Genomic DNA, 14,565 nt, shown 5'->3' on the forward strand with positions numbered 1-14,565 from the left:
ACCTGGCTTCCTCCTCCGCCATCTCCTTCTTGAATGCCACTTGCATGGCTATCTTAGCCGGCGACAGCGACTTCCACAGACAAAGATTGTACTGACCCCAAAACCAATCCAAAGTTGGGGGGTCCAGCGCAACCTCGCCGGCGGCACGTAGGGGTCCTCGTCGCTGCTCTTCGAGTGAGCGTCCTCGTGGGGCGACGACTCCTCGTCGGTGCATGGGCAGACTGGAGGCGCCATGGCAGAGATTTGAGAGAGAGAGAGAGAGAGGGCGAGTGAGGGAAGGATGTAGATGAGAATGCAGGCGGGACGACGTGAGCAAGGTAGTATTTATTGGCAGCCGAAATCTAGATCGACGGGAACAGTACACACGCCGGTCGCCAAAATTACGAGTACTGTAGTTTGAATTACACATGATTCCCGCTGCAAAATACGTGTGTGAACTTAATAGTTGACGGTTTCCAATACAGAACCTGTCTGATTAATAACCCCCGCCACTCACCTACCAAACCTCGAGCTGCGAAATAGAGTGCCAATCATGTGGGGGCCGGGTGTCTCGCCATATCTTCACATTTTCTTTTTTGAACACCAGATATTTACATCGTCTGATGATTTTTTAACTCGCACACATGTACACAAAAATATAATTTTTCAAACCATTATGGTTAGCCATTGCATGTACATGTAGTTCAAATTTGAATTACGGTCATTAAATGGCTAGAAAATCACTTAAATGTCTTTAAAAGGTCAAATGACCCCTGCAATCTTCCAAATTTTCACATGACAGTTGTATTAGTGCATGCTAAACATAGAAAAAATTTGAAGGCCGTAAGAGGAGGCTATCTCCCGTTCGTCATCAAACATGCACCGTTCCCTCTTGAAACCACGAGCCTTCTAGTGAGTTGCTCCGGTCTGTGAGGGGTGTGTGTCCAAACTTTCATCAAACATGCCAATTGTTTACCACATCATCTTGGTGGCATGACATTACATCAAGCAAGGTTTCATGTTTTTCTGATCATTTTTTAATTTTTTGGAATTAAAATGCCATGGCACTCCATGCATGTGTCCATGCCGTGAGACCAATATGTTTGAAAATTCCTTCTAATTTACTGCACATGGAATTAACTCGCACACAAGTACACAAATATGATTTTTCAAACCGTTATGGTTAGCCGTTGCATGTAGATGTAGTTCAAATTTGAATTACGGTCATTAAATGGCTAGAAAATAACTTAAATGTCTTTAAAAGGTCAAATGACCCCTGAAATTTTCCAAATTTTCACATGATAGTTGTATTAGTGCATGTTAAACGTAGAAAAAATCTGAAGACCGTAAGAGGAAGCTATCTCCCGTTCGTCATCAAACATCCATTGTTCCCTCTCGGAACCACGAGCCTTCTAGTGAGTTGCTCCGGTTTGTGAGGGGTGTGTGTACAAACTTTCATCAGACAGGCCAATTTTTTTACCACATCATCTTGTTGGCATGACATTACATCAAGTAAAGTTTCATGTTTTTCTGATCATTTTTCAATTTTTTGGAATTAAAATGCCATGGCACTCCATGCTTAATTGTGTCATAGCCGTTAGACCAATATGTTTGAAAATTCCTTTCAATTTACTGCACAAAATATGACTTTTCAAACCGTTATGGTTAGCTGTTGCATGTACATGTAGTTCAAATTTGAATTACGGTCATTAAATGGCTAGAAAATCACTTAAATGTCTTAAAAGGTCAAATGACCCCTAAAATTTTCCAAAATTTGACATGACAGTTGTATTAGTACTACAAATTTTCTCATACATTTAAAACACCATCCGTTGCCACTTTACTCCAAATTCGTCTTTCACAGCTAATAAAAATATCCACAACATCACACATAGTTTTTTTTGTAGAAACCGTTTGCGATGAAAATTTCTGGGTCTATTTAAGTCTTCCTCCTTAAGCTTCGTCGGCTCGTCTGCTCCAGTGCCGGCAACCCCCGAATCCACGAATCCCGATCCCCATTCCTGCACCCCATTCCCGCACCCCTTCTTGCAAAGATGATGCCATGGAAACGCTTTGTGAAGGCCCGTACGATGGCCGCGTCCTCCTCGAGCATTGCCGCCTGTGCCGAGAGCGCGTCCACCTACGCCGAGAGTGCCACCGCATCCGCATTGAGCACGGCCGCATTCGCCAAGAGGGCACCTGCGACAGCCGAGAGGGCAGCTGCAGCAGCCGAGAAGGCTGCAGCTGCTGCTGCGACGGCGGCTGCAAACACCGAGAGCGCTCGAGTTGCCGTCCGTGTTGCCGATGTCGCCCTGGCCTGGGTCATGGCCATCCACACCAAGATCAAGGACGCACACGCCAAGATATTCCAGGCCACCTCGGAATCCAACATGCAACCCACGTCCGAAAAGGCGGCGGTGGCCATGGAGCACCTGCTTCCTCATGAGATCATCGAGCGGGAGCTGGAGATGCAGGAGGCGGCGGAGATCGAGGAGCGTCGGGAGGAGGAGTTGCGCTTGGCCGAGGTCGAGGTAGAGAAGAGTCTGTCCATCGAGGAATCGGCGATGAAGTACCAACGCGAGCTCTGGCGCAGCCACTACTATGAGTACTACAACCTTGAGGGCGGGGCCGAGGACGGCGCCGAGGATGAGGACGAGGACGCGGTCGACTTCAGCAGGGGGGACGCGGAGTCCACCAGTGGTGGCATTTCGCTAGGATAAGTCATCGACGTCTCATCTCACACCGGCGATGCATAAGCCGGCGCGGCGGTGGATTTCTTAAAATTATGCGTATTTAGGCTTTGTTTTTAATGTTGGTCTTTTGTTAGAGCAATGTTTAGGTCAACTAGCTCTTAATTACTAAAATTGATCGATTCAGTAAGTGTGGTTTGTGTGCTGTACGCTCTTTTGTGTGCTCAAATTAGCAAGGGATGTTAAATTATGCAATGACATACCTGGGGAAATTTCCACCAAAATTTGAATCATCAAACTGATCCCATGCGCGTAAAGCAGAAGAATCATTTGCGATGCACACAATCGTTTAGAGTGAATGGTGTCCGGCGGCACCGCGCGCAAAGTTTCCCTCCACATTTCGAAATTTTTGCCTACCGCCAAAATATCTATCCCTGCCCCCTTCCCCACCTCCTTTTCTCCCTGACCACAAGTCACATTTCCGCTGTTTCCTCCCTCCTTCCTTCCTAAGCTATAGCCGCTTCCTCGCTCTCGCCGTCTCGCATCCTACCGCCGGGGTCGCCATGGTCTTCTTCAATGACCTCTCCAGTGGTTCCTCCTCCTCCTCCGACTCCTTCACCACCCGGGTATGCCTCTCTTCTCTCTCTCGGGCTATGACTTGGAATGAAGAATTTTAACCCGGCGGTCGATTTGAGTCATTTCTTCCTCTTGTAGCTCCCTAGGACCATCAGTTGCAACGAATGGAGCGGGGTGGCTGAAGATCTGTCTGCTCGTTCTCACCATCAATCTCCATGCGTGAAGCTAGTTGCGTTTGAATCTGTGGACAGTGGGAGAAAGTTTCTGGCATGTGCAGAGAAGGTTAAACCCTCTTTCGTTGTTACAAATCATTTGTTAGATGTGATTCAGACACCGTCACGGTCCCAACCCATTCATACCACACGTTCAACCAAACGCATCCTAAGATAGTGTCATAGTTTGTACCTAGTATCTAAAAATGTTGCCATCTCATTAGCGGTGCAATTAGAAAATTGGCACCGTTCAGCAGTTTGTGCAGCCAACTTTGGTCCACACATCTGAGCAGCCAAGCAGTAAAATACTAAATCTTTATGGCACGAAGGAACAGGGCATCGGAGCAACTAGGTGCTCCGGAGTCCGGGTCCCTGATTTTTTTCCGCTGCATCGGCTCGCGAGTGCAGGGCACCGGTGCGAGATGTAGCAACAGTTGTCTTTACACCGGTTTTGGCATACATAGTGGACGGCCTTAGTGCTATTAGTTCTATGTTACTAAATTTGTGCATGTACACACCTGTTAGTATCAATTTGCTGTCATCCAAACACTATCGCTATGCTGTTGAAGTTATATTTACCTTCCTCATAAAATGTTCAATTTGTTATTTATAGTACACGAGTAAGAACTTGTAGCGTTGTTGTAGTTAATTATAGCTTCTGATGTTTCAGAATTTGGTTGGTGTCTCAGTAGCAATTAATTCATTTGCACATTGATCTTTTTGAGAAGATATGTCATAATTAACCCGTTTCTTCAGTTTTTCAAAATAAGTATTGGTGATTTTCTATGTTGCTATAAACCCATTTCCCCTACAATTGTTACTGATCTAGTTTTAAATATTATAGGATGAACGGAAGTGTTCTTACTTGGAGTGGGTTGATCAAGAGTGGCCACAGTCTTTGAAGATGTGCCTAGCAAAGCTCTGGAGCATGTATGAGGAAGAGAACAGAGGTAGGCTTAGAAAAGTGTTGTCAATGCTGAAGAATATTTGAAGATGCGGGATAAAAAGAGGAAGGTGGAGAATGAGCTCAGATTTTTTAAATCCGACTATGCTAAGATGGTGTTGGCGAAGGAGATGGCACTTTCCCAGTTGGTTAGTGCAAAACAGGTTCTTACTGAACTGAAAGCAGAGGTGGATAAGACGAGTCTGGATGATCTCGATTAGGGAAATGAATATATTGTTCTAATATTGTTCTTATGAAGTTGAACTAGCTATACGCTGTATTGTGCTGTTTTCAGGTAGGTATCGTACTGTGATGTTAAAATATATTTATGTGCCTGATATGTGATATGTCTCCAACGTATCTACTTTTCCTAACGCTTTTCCTCTTGTTTTGGACTCTAATTTGCATGATTTGAATGAAACTAACCCCGGACTAACGCTGTTTTCAGCAGAACTACCATGGTGTTGTTTTTGTGCAGAAATAAAAGTTCTCGGAATCGAACGAAACTTTGTGAGGAATTTTTACCCAATAAAAGAGAATTTCTGGAGCCAAGAGACACCTGAGGGGGGCACCTGGGTGGGCACAACCCAGCAGGGCGCGCCTGCCCCCCAGGCATGCCCAGGTGGGTTGTCCCCATCTGGTGGACCCGCAGACACTGAAACAGACGCCATAAAATCCTATTTTCGGAGAAAAAATCGGGGAGAAAGAATTATCACGTTCCACAAGACGGAGCCGCCGTCACCTCATGTTCTTCATCAGGAGGCCAAATCTGGAGTCCGTTTTGGGCTCCGGAGAGGGGGATCTTCGTTCTTCGTCATCACCAACCCTTCTCCATCACCAATTCCATGATGCTTCCCACCAATAGTGAGTAATTCCTTCGTAGGCTCGCTGGTCGGTTAGGAGTTGGATGAGATTCATCATGTAATCGAGTTAGTTTTGTTAGGGCTTGATCCCTAGTATCCACTATGTTCTGAGATTGATGTTGCTATGACTTTGCGATGCTTAATGCTTGTCACTTTGGGCCCAGGTGCCATGATTTCAGATCTGAACCATTTATGTTATCACCATTATATCTATGTTCTAGATATGATCTTGCAAGTTATAGTCACCTACTATGTGTTATGATCCGGCAACCCCGGAGTGACAATAGTCGGGACCACTCCCGGTGATGACCGTAGTTTGAGGAGTTCATGTATTCACCGTGTGTTAATGCTTTGTTCCGGTTCTCTATTAAAAGGAGGCCTCAATATCCCTTAGTTTCCAATTGGACCCCGCTGCCACGGGAGGGTAGGACAAAAGATGTCATGCAAGTTCTTTCCATAAGCATGTATGTCTATTTACGGAATACATGCCTACATTATATTTATGAACTGGAGCTAGTGCCGTATCGCCCTAGGTTATAACTGTCACATGATGAATATCATCCAACGAATCGCCGATCCAATGCCTACGAATTTATCTTATATTGTTTTTGCTAAGTTACTACTGCTATCGTTACTGTTGCACTTGCTACAATATCACTGCTATCACTGTTACCGTTACTATTGCTGCTGCTACTATTACCCAAACTATCATATTACTGTGCTACTGATCACTTTGTTGCAGATAATTAATCTCTAGGTGTGGTTGAATTGACAACTCAGCTGCTAATACTTACAAATATTCTTTGGCTCCCCTTGTGTCGAATCTATCAATTTGGGTTGAATACTCTACCCTCGAAAACTGTTGCGATCCCCTATACTTGTGGGTTATCAATGTGAAATTGGCAAACAACTGTTCGATATGAAATGTGAATTTGTGTAATACTGGAATTATTAATTGTAAACTAATAAACCTGCTAAATGTGTCATGGAACTTTGCAAATGGTTCTAGCAGTAAAAGCGCTTGTGATGGATAGCCCAATGCCACATAGTTTTCTTCATCAAATCATGTGTGATGTAGTTGATAAAAGCAAACGATTAACCAAGGTAGAGCATGTGTGATAGTTACACCTATCACACACGAGCCTATACATAAACCTAGATATGTGGGTGTACATACGAACGGAAACATTTTCCCTGGATTGACTCTGTGGGATGTACATACGAACGGAAATGTTTTCCCTAGATTGACTGTGTGGGATGTACATAAGAACGGAAACATATTCCTTGGATTGAATGTGTGTGATATACATACGAACGGAAATGCTTTTCTGGGATTCACCGTGTGGGATGTACATACGAACGGAAACTATTGGGTTTCGATGCCTAGCCCGACCGCACACGAGCTCATTTTGCCCCAGCCTGTATGCCAGGAGGGCCTATCCCCGACGGTTTCTGGGTTGTGTGGGAAGGACCCCCTATCATCCACACTCACTTGGCGACGGTTCCAAACACCGTCGCGGAAAGGGGTTAAAAACCGTTTGTATAGCACCGACGCGTACCATTGATCACCCTTTCCTCTTCAAGGGAAAAATCAGCGCAAGCTCAAGAAGTAGCAGGAAGAATTTCCGGCGCCGTTGCCAAGGAGGTTCTACATCAAGCCTACCAAGTACCCATCATAAACTTTCATCTCTTGCACTTACATTATTTGCCATTTGCCTCTTGTTTTCCTCTCCCCACTTCTAAAACATTTTCAGAAAAACACAAAAATATTTGCCATTTTATTCGTCTTCTTTTGTTCATCTTTTCATTTGGTTGTGTGCTAGATTGCTTGGTTTGTCATGATGTCTCAAGAAAACACCAAGTTGTGTGACTTTTCCAACACTAATAATAATGATTTTATTAGTACTCCGATTGCTCCCGCCACTAGTGCGGAATCTTATGAAATTAATGCTGCTTTGTTGAATCTTGTTATGAAAGAACAATTTTCCGGTAGACCTAATGAAGATGATGCATCCCATCTAAATACTTTCGTTGAGTTGTGTGATATGCAAAAGGAAAAATATGTGGATAATGATATTGTTAAATTGAAGCTATTTTCATTCTCACTACGATATCGTGCTAAAACTTGGTTTTCATCTTTGCCTAAAAATAGTATTGATTCATGGAATAAGTGTAAAGATGCTTTTATCTCCAAGTATTTTCCTCCCGCTAAGATCATCTCCCTTAGAATGATATAATGAATTTTAAGCAACTTGATCATGAAGATGTTGCACAATCTTGGGAGAGGATGAAATTGATGATAAGAAATTGCCCTACTCATGGTTTAAGTTTATGGATGATCATACAATTTTTTTATGCCGGATTGAATTTTGCATCTAGAAATCTTTTAGATTCCACGACAGGAGGTACTTTTATGGAAATCACATTAGGAGAAGCTACTAAACTCCTAGATAATATTATGGCAAATTGCTCTCAATGGCATACCGAAAGATCTTCCACTAGTAAAAAAGTGCATGCAATTGAAGAAATTAATACTTTGAGTGGAAAGATGGACGAACTTATGAAATTGTTTGCTAGTAAGATTGCTCCTATTGATCCTAATTATATGCCTTTGTCCACTTTGATTGAGAATAATAATGAATCTATGGATGTGAATTTTGTTGGTAGGAACAATTTTGGTAATAACGCATATAGAGGTAATTTCAACCCTAGGCCGTTTCCTAGTAATTCCTTTAATAAGTATGGTAATTCCTACAACAATTCTTATATAAATTATAATAAAATACCATCTGATATTGAGAATAATATTAAATATTTCATTAATTCTCAAAAGAATTTCAATGCTATGGTTGAAGAAAAATTGCTTAAGATTGATGATTTGGCTAGGAACGTCGATATAATTTCTCATGAGATTGACTTTAAAGGTTAGATCTATTCCACCCAACATTGATATTAATGAATCTCTAAAAGCTATCCAAGTCTCTATTAATGAAAGTAGAGAAAGAACCGCTAGGATGCGTGCTAAGAGAGATTGGTTTGTAAAGGCATGTTCTTCTAGTTTTTGAAAATAATGATGAAGATCTTAAAGTGATTGGTGTCAATCCTATTGAATCTTTGTTTTATAATACAAATATGGATAAAGATGGTACTGGAGATGAGTCAACTTTAGCTAGAAGGCGTCCCAATAATTTGGAGGGTGAAGATCTTAATGAAAAAATTGACTAAAGTGGGATTGGAGAGATTAAAACTTTAAGCAGCGATGAACCCATGATACGTCTCCAATGTATCTACGTTTTCTTACGCTTTTCCTCTTGTTTTGGACTCTAATTTGCACGATTTAAATGAAACTAACCCCAGACTAACGCTGTTTTCAGCAGAACTACCATGGAGTTGTTTTTGTGCAGAAATAAAAGTTCTCGGAATGGAACGAAACTTTGCGAGGATTTTTATATCAATAATAAGGAATTTTGGAGCCAAGACCCACGAGAGAGGGGCCCCTGGTTGGGCACAACCCACCAGGGCGCGCCCCCTCTCCTGGCGCGCCCAGGTCGGTTGTACCCACCTGGTGGCCCCACTGATGACCCCCCTGATACTATAAAATCACATTATTCCAGAAAAAAAATCAAGGAGAAAGAATTATCGCGATCCACGAGACGGAGCCGCCGCCAAGCCCTGTTCTTCCTCGAGAGTGCAGATCTGGAGTCCGTTTGGGGCTCCAGAGAGGGGGATCTTCGTTCTTCATCATCACCAACCAATCTCCATCGCCAATTCCATGATGCTCCCCATTGGGAGTGAGTAATTCCTTCGTAGGCTCGCTGGTCGGTGAGGAGTTGGATGAGATTCATCATGTAATCGAGTTAGTTTTGTTAGGGCCTGATCCCTAGTATCCACTATGTTCTTAGATTGATGTTGCTATGACTTTGCTATGCTTAATGCTTGTCACTTTGGGCCCGGGTGCCATGAACTCAGATCTGAACCGTTTATGAATTCATCATTATATCCATGTTTTAGATCCGATATTGCAAGTTATAGTCACCTACTACGTGTTATGATCCGGCAACCCCGGAGTGACAACAACCGGGCCCACTCCCGGTCATAACCGTAGTTTGAGGAGTTCATGTATTCACTATGTGTTAATGCTTTGTTCCAGTTCTCTATTAAAAGGAGGCCTTAATATCCCTTAGTTTCCAATATGGACCCCACTGCCATGGGAGGGTAGGACAAAAGATGTCATGCAAGTTCTTTTAATAAAGCACGTATGACTATTTACGGAATACATGGCTACATTATATCGATGAACTGGAGCTAGTGCCGTATCGCCCTAGGTTATAACTGTCACATGATGAATATCATCCAACAAGTTACTATTGCTATCATCACTGTTACACTTGATACGAATTACTGCTATCACTGTTACTGTTATCGTTGCTACTGTCACTACTATCAAAACTATCAAACTACTTTGCTACTGATCACTTTGCTGCAGATAATTAATCTCCAGGTGTGGTTGAATTGACAACTCAGCTGCTAATACCTTCAAATATTCTTTGGCTCCCCTTGTGTCGAATCTACAAATTTGGGTTGAATACTCTACCCACGAAAACTGTTTCAATCCCCTATACTTGTGGGTTATCAAGACCTTTTTCTGGCGCCGTTGCCGGGGAGCATAGCTATATTTGTTGAGTCACTTGGGATTATTATCATATTATCACTATGAATAATCTGAAGGATCCAAATACTAAGATATTTCCCTCAAAGACGAGGGGAGGTCAGAAACTGCCATCCAGTTCTGCTGTAGATTCACCTTCTGTTATGAGTAAACTTGCAACACCACCACATGCTATCAATTATAATATGTCACAAGTTATTTATGATGCTACTTCCGCTATGGATAATGCTTATGATGATACTAGTACCTTGCTTGATAATGATTATGTGCCACTTGGTGATTTTCTTGATAAACAAATTGCTAGAGTTATACAACATGATGTTGTTGAATCTGATGATGAGCTTGAAACTGAAACACCTGCTAGAACTAGCCTTGCTAGATATGAATTGCCTAAGGTACCGGAAGGTTATGTTATGAGTGAAGAAGCCACTAGAGATATTCTTGCTTGCAATGATAGAGATTATCTAGAGAAATTACTACAAAAGTATAAACAAAAATCTCTGAATGCTAGAATGAAATGTGATCCTAAGTTTGCTACTTCACCTATCTTTATTGCTGATAAGGATTACGAATTCTCTATCGACCCAGAGTTAATTACTTTGGTTGAATCTGATCCTTTCTATGGTTATGAAAATGAAACTGTTGTGGCACATCTTACTAAGTTGAATGATATAACCACCCTTTTTACTCATGATGAGAAAACCCGCTACTACTTTATTCTCAAATTATTTCCATTCTCATTAAAGGGTGATGCTAAAGCTTGGTACAATACTCTGGCTCCTGGTTGTGTGCGTAGTCCCCAGGATATGATTTATTACTTCTCTAAAAAATATTTCCCTGCTCATAAGAAACAAGCTGCCTTACAGGAAATATTTAACTTTGTGCAAACTAAAGAAGAGAGTCTCCCACAATCTTGGGGGAGGCTTTGCCAGTTACTTAATGCTTTGCCTGATCATCTTCTTAAGAAAAATGAAATACTTGATATCTTCTATAATGGACTAATCGATGCTTCTAGGGACTTCCTAGATAGTTGTGCTGGTTGTGTTTTCAGGGAACGAACTATTGCTCAAGCTAAAGAATTATTGAATAACATATTGAAAAATTATGATGATTGGACTATTCCTGAACCACCGCCTAAACCCACTCCAAAGAAGAGGGGTATATTATATCTCAGTCCCGAAGATATGCAAGAGGCATAGAAATCTATGAAGGAAAAAGGTATTAAAGCTGAGGATGTTAAAAATTTACCTCCTATTGAAGAAATACATGGGCTTAATACACCACCAATGCCTAAGGTGGTAGAGGTAAATTCTCTTATGAAGTTCAATGAAAATGATAATCCTCACAATATGCATCCTAGTCAATGCCTTTATGAGTTTGAAAACTACATTAGAAAACGAGATCACTTCAATGCAAATGTTATGAAACAATTGAAATATAACTCTGATATGATTGCTCGCTTGAGTGACTTGTTATTTAGAATCTCAAATGATGTTAGAGGTGTTGGAAAACATGCTTCTATGGTTCAAACTCAGTTAGAACAAGTTGCTAAATCACAAAGAGAATTACTTGATGAAATGAATCATAATATGCATGACTTTGCTGTTAGAGTTGCAACTAGAGGAGGTAAAATGACTCAGGAACCACTTTATCCTAAGGGACATCCTAAACGAATAGAACAATATTCACAAAGAACTAACATTAGTGCACCTAGTCCTTCTAAAAAGAAAAAGAAGAAGAAAAATGATAGGACTTTGCACACTTCTAGTGAACCTGAAATAGAAAAACCTCTTGATAATGATAATGAAACTTCTATCTCAGATGCTGAAACTCAATCTGGTAATGAACACTCACCTAGTGATAATGAAAAATATAATGTTGATGTTCATGAAGATGCTCAACCAAATAATGAAAAAGAACCAGATAATGATGTTGAGATAGAACCACCTGTTGATCTTGATAACCCACAACCCAAAGATAAAAGGTATGATGAAAGAGACTTTGTTGCTAGAAAACATGGTAAAGAAAGAGAACTGTGGGTTCAAAACCTATGCCTTTTCCACCTAAGTCAACTAAAAAGAATGATGATGAAGAATTTGAACACTTTGCTGAAATGCTGAGGCCAGTCTTTTTGCGTACTCGCTTGACTGATATCTTGAAAATGCCTCCTTATGCAAAGTATATGAAAGACATCATCACTAATAAGAGAAAAATACCGGAAGCTGAAATATCCACTATGCTTGCTAATTATACTTTCAAAGATGGAGTACCTAAAAAACTTGGAGATCCGGGAATACCAACTATACCTTGCTCCATCAAAAATAATTATGTGAAAACTGCTTTGTGTGATTTAGGAGCTGGTGTTAGTGTTATGCCTTTCTCTTTATATAAAAGACTTGACTTGAATAAACTCACACCTACTGAAATATCTTTGCAAATGGTTGCCAAATCAAGTGCCATACCTATCGGTATTTGTGAGGATGTGCCCGTTGTTGTTAATGTTACTATTTTGACTGACTTTGTTATACTTGAGATGCCCGAGGACGATAACATGTTGATTATCCTTGGTAGACCCTTCTTGAATACTACAGGGGCTGTTATTGATAGTAATAAAAGCAAGGTCACTTTTCATATCAATGGTAATGAGCATACGGTGCACTTTCCGAAGAAACAATTCCAAGTGAATGGTATTAATGTTATTGAAAAATCTCTGACAATCACTATTGGAAGTTTTCAAATACCTCTACCTACTTTAAAAAAGAAATATGAAATGCTTATTGTTGGGGAAATTCAATTCCCCATTGAGGTAACTTAGTGATTTACGAAAGTTCTTCGGTTTCATGCTAATCGAAAGTGGTTGTTAATAAGACTTGATCAACCTTATTAATGGATCATTTTTAGCGGTATGAAGTTGATGAATTTAGTAAGCACTACTTTCTGTCCCTACTTTTTATTCTATGTTTTTATTAGTTAAATAAAATAAAATGCCATGTTTTGTCTGTTTTCTGAATTTCCCGTGCAATAAAAAAAATGACCCAAAAATAAAAGTTCTCAGAATGCCCTGAAAATTTTATATGATTTTTTTCCTGAATATTTAAGAATTTTTGGTGCAAATAATACCAGAGGGAGGTGCACGAGGTGGGCAGAACCCACCTGGGCATGCCAGCACCCCTTGGCGCGCCCTGGTGGGTTGTGGTCCCCACGTGGGCCCCCTCACTTACCTCTTCATCCGACATCACTTTCTTGCACATGATCGTCCTAACATTGCCATTCCTTATAACCTGGTCTATAGCGTTGAAACTCGTGATGTTATCCCCTTGCTGCACCTGCTTTGTTTGATTCTGTTGCTAGGGGGGATACCGGATTATGCCTGCAGACATCCTCGCCTACTGGAACACTCACGCTGATGCAGAGGCTGCTCAAGGACCTCAGCAGTGGGATGTGTGGATGCCCGCTCCTCAGGATCCCTAATACCCTCCAGGATATTGATCGATTACCAACTTAGGCCAAAAGCCTAAGCTTGGGGGAGTACGTGTTTCTCACCGACATTATATTCATGTTCACATATCATTCTATTTGTTGGTGCTCACACTTTTTCATTGTATCATCCATGCTTAGATTTATTTTCTTGCTTTCTTCTTGTGTGTTTGAAAAACTTTAGAAAAACCAAAAAAATTAGTTGTAGTAATTTACTTTCCATGCATGCTTAGTAGTAATATTAAAAAGAAAATCCAAAAAGATTTCCTTGTTCTTCTTTTGCTTGTTGGGAGCTTTCCCGTGTAAATAGTTTTTCTCGTTTTTGCTTTTTATTTGCTTGTTCAAGAAAACCAAAAAATCCAAAAATATTTCAGTGTGTTTCTCTGAATTTCTTTTCTTTTTATTCGAGTCTTACTGAGGAGAAGACCATATGAAAATGTTGAGTGGCTCTCATATGAATAACTGTTGAACTAATAAAGAGCACATTTTACCTTGTCTCCTCCTGTTGAATAAAATGTTTTGTAGATTCCAGCTTAGTCCATGGCACTCTTGCACTATTATTATTTTCATATCATTCGGTCGTGAAAGTGAAAGGCAATAATGACGATATTCGATGAGCTGACCGTGGCAAAGAGAAACTGGTATGAACTTGACTTGTTCTGTTTGTGTAAATATGTTTAACCTAGTATCCAGGCTTCAGCCCATTATGATTAAACATGTTTGCAATGACAATTAGAGATTATAGTTTCTCATGCCATGCATAAGTAGCTGGGAGTTGATAATGATTTATCTTGGATATCAACATAGCGTTAGAATGATGATGTAGTATGATGATATGGTATCCTCCTCTGAATGTTTGAGTGGCTTGACTTGGTACATGTTTATGCATGTAGTTGAATCAAAACCAACATAGCCTCTATAATATTTATATTCATGGTGTTTATATCCTACTCATGCTAGTGTCCAATTATGCATAATGCCTGGTTATGATCGTTGTTGCTCTCGAGCTGGCCGCTTCTCAATCTTAATTGCTAGCCTTCGCCTGTACTAAGTGGGAATTCTGCTTGTACACCAAAAACCTTGAACCCAAAGTTATTCCAGATGAGTCCACCATACCTACCTATATACGGTATTACCCTGCCGTCCTAAGTAAATT

Source organism: Triticum aestivum, chromosome 7D, assembly GCF_018294505.1.
Source record: "Triticum aestivum cultivar Chinese Spring chromosome 7D, IWGSC CS RefSeq v2.1, whole genome shotgun sequence".
Lineage (NCBI taxonomy): Eukaryota > Viridiplantae > Streptophyta > Magnoliopsida > Poales > Poaceae > Triticum > Triticum aestivum.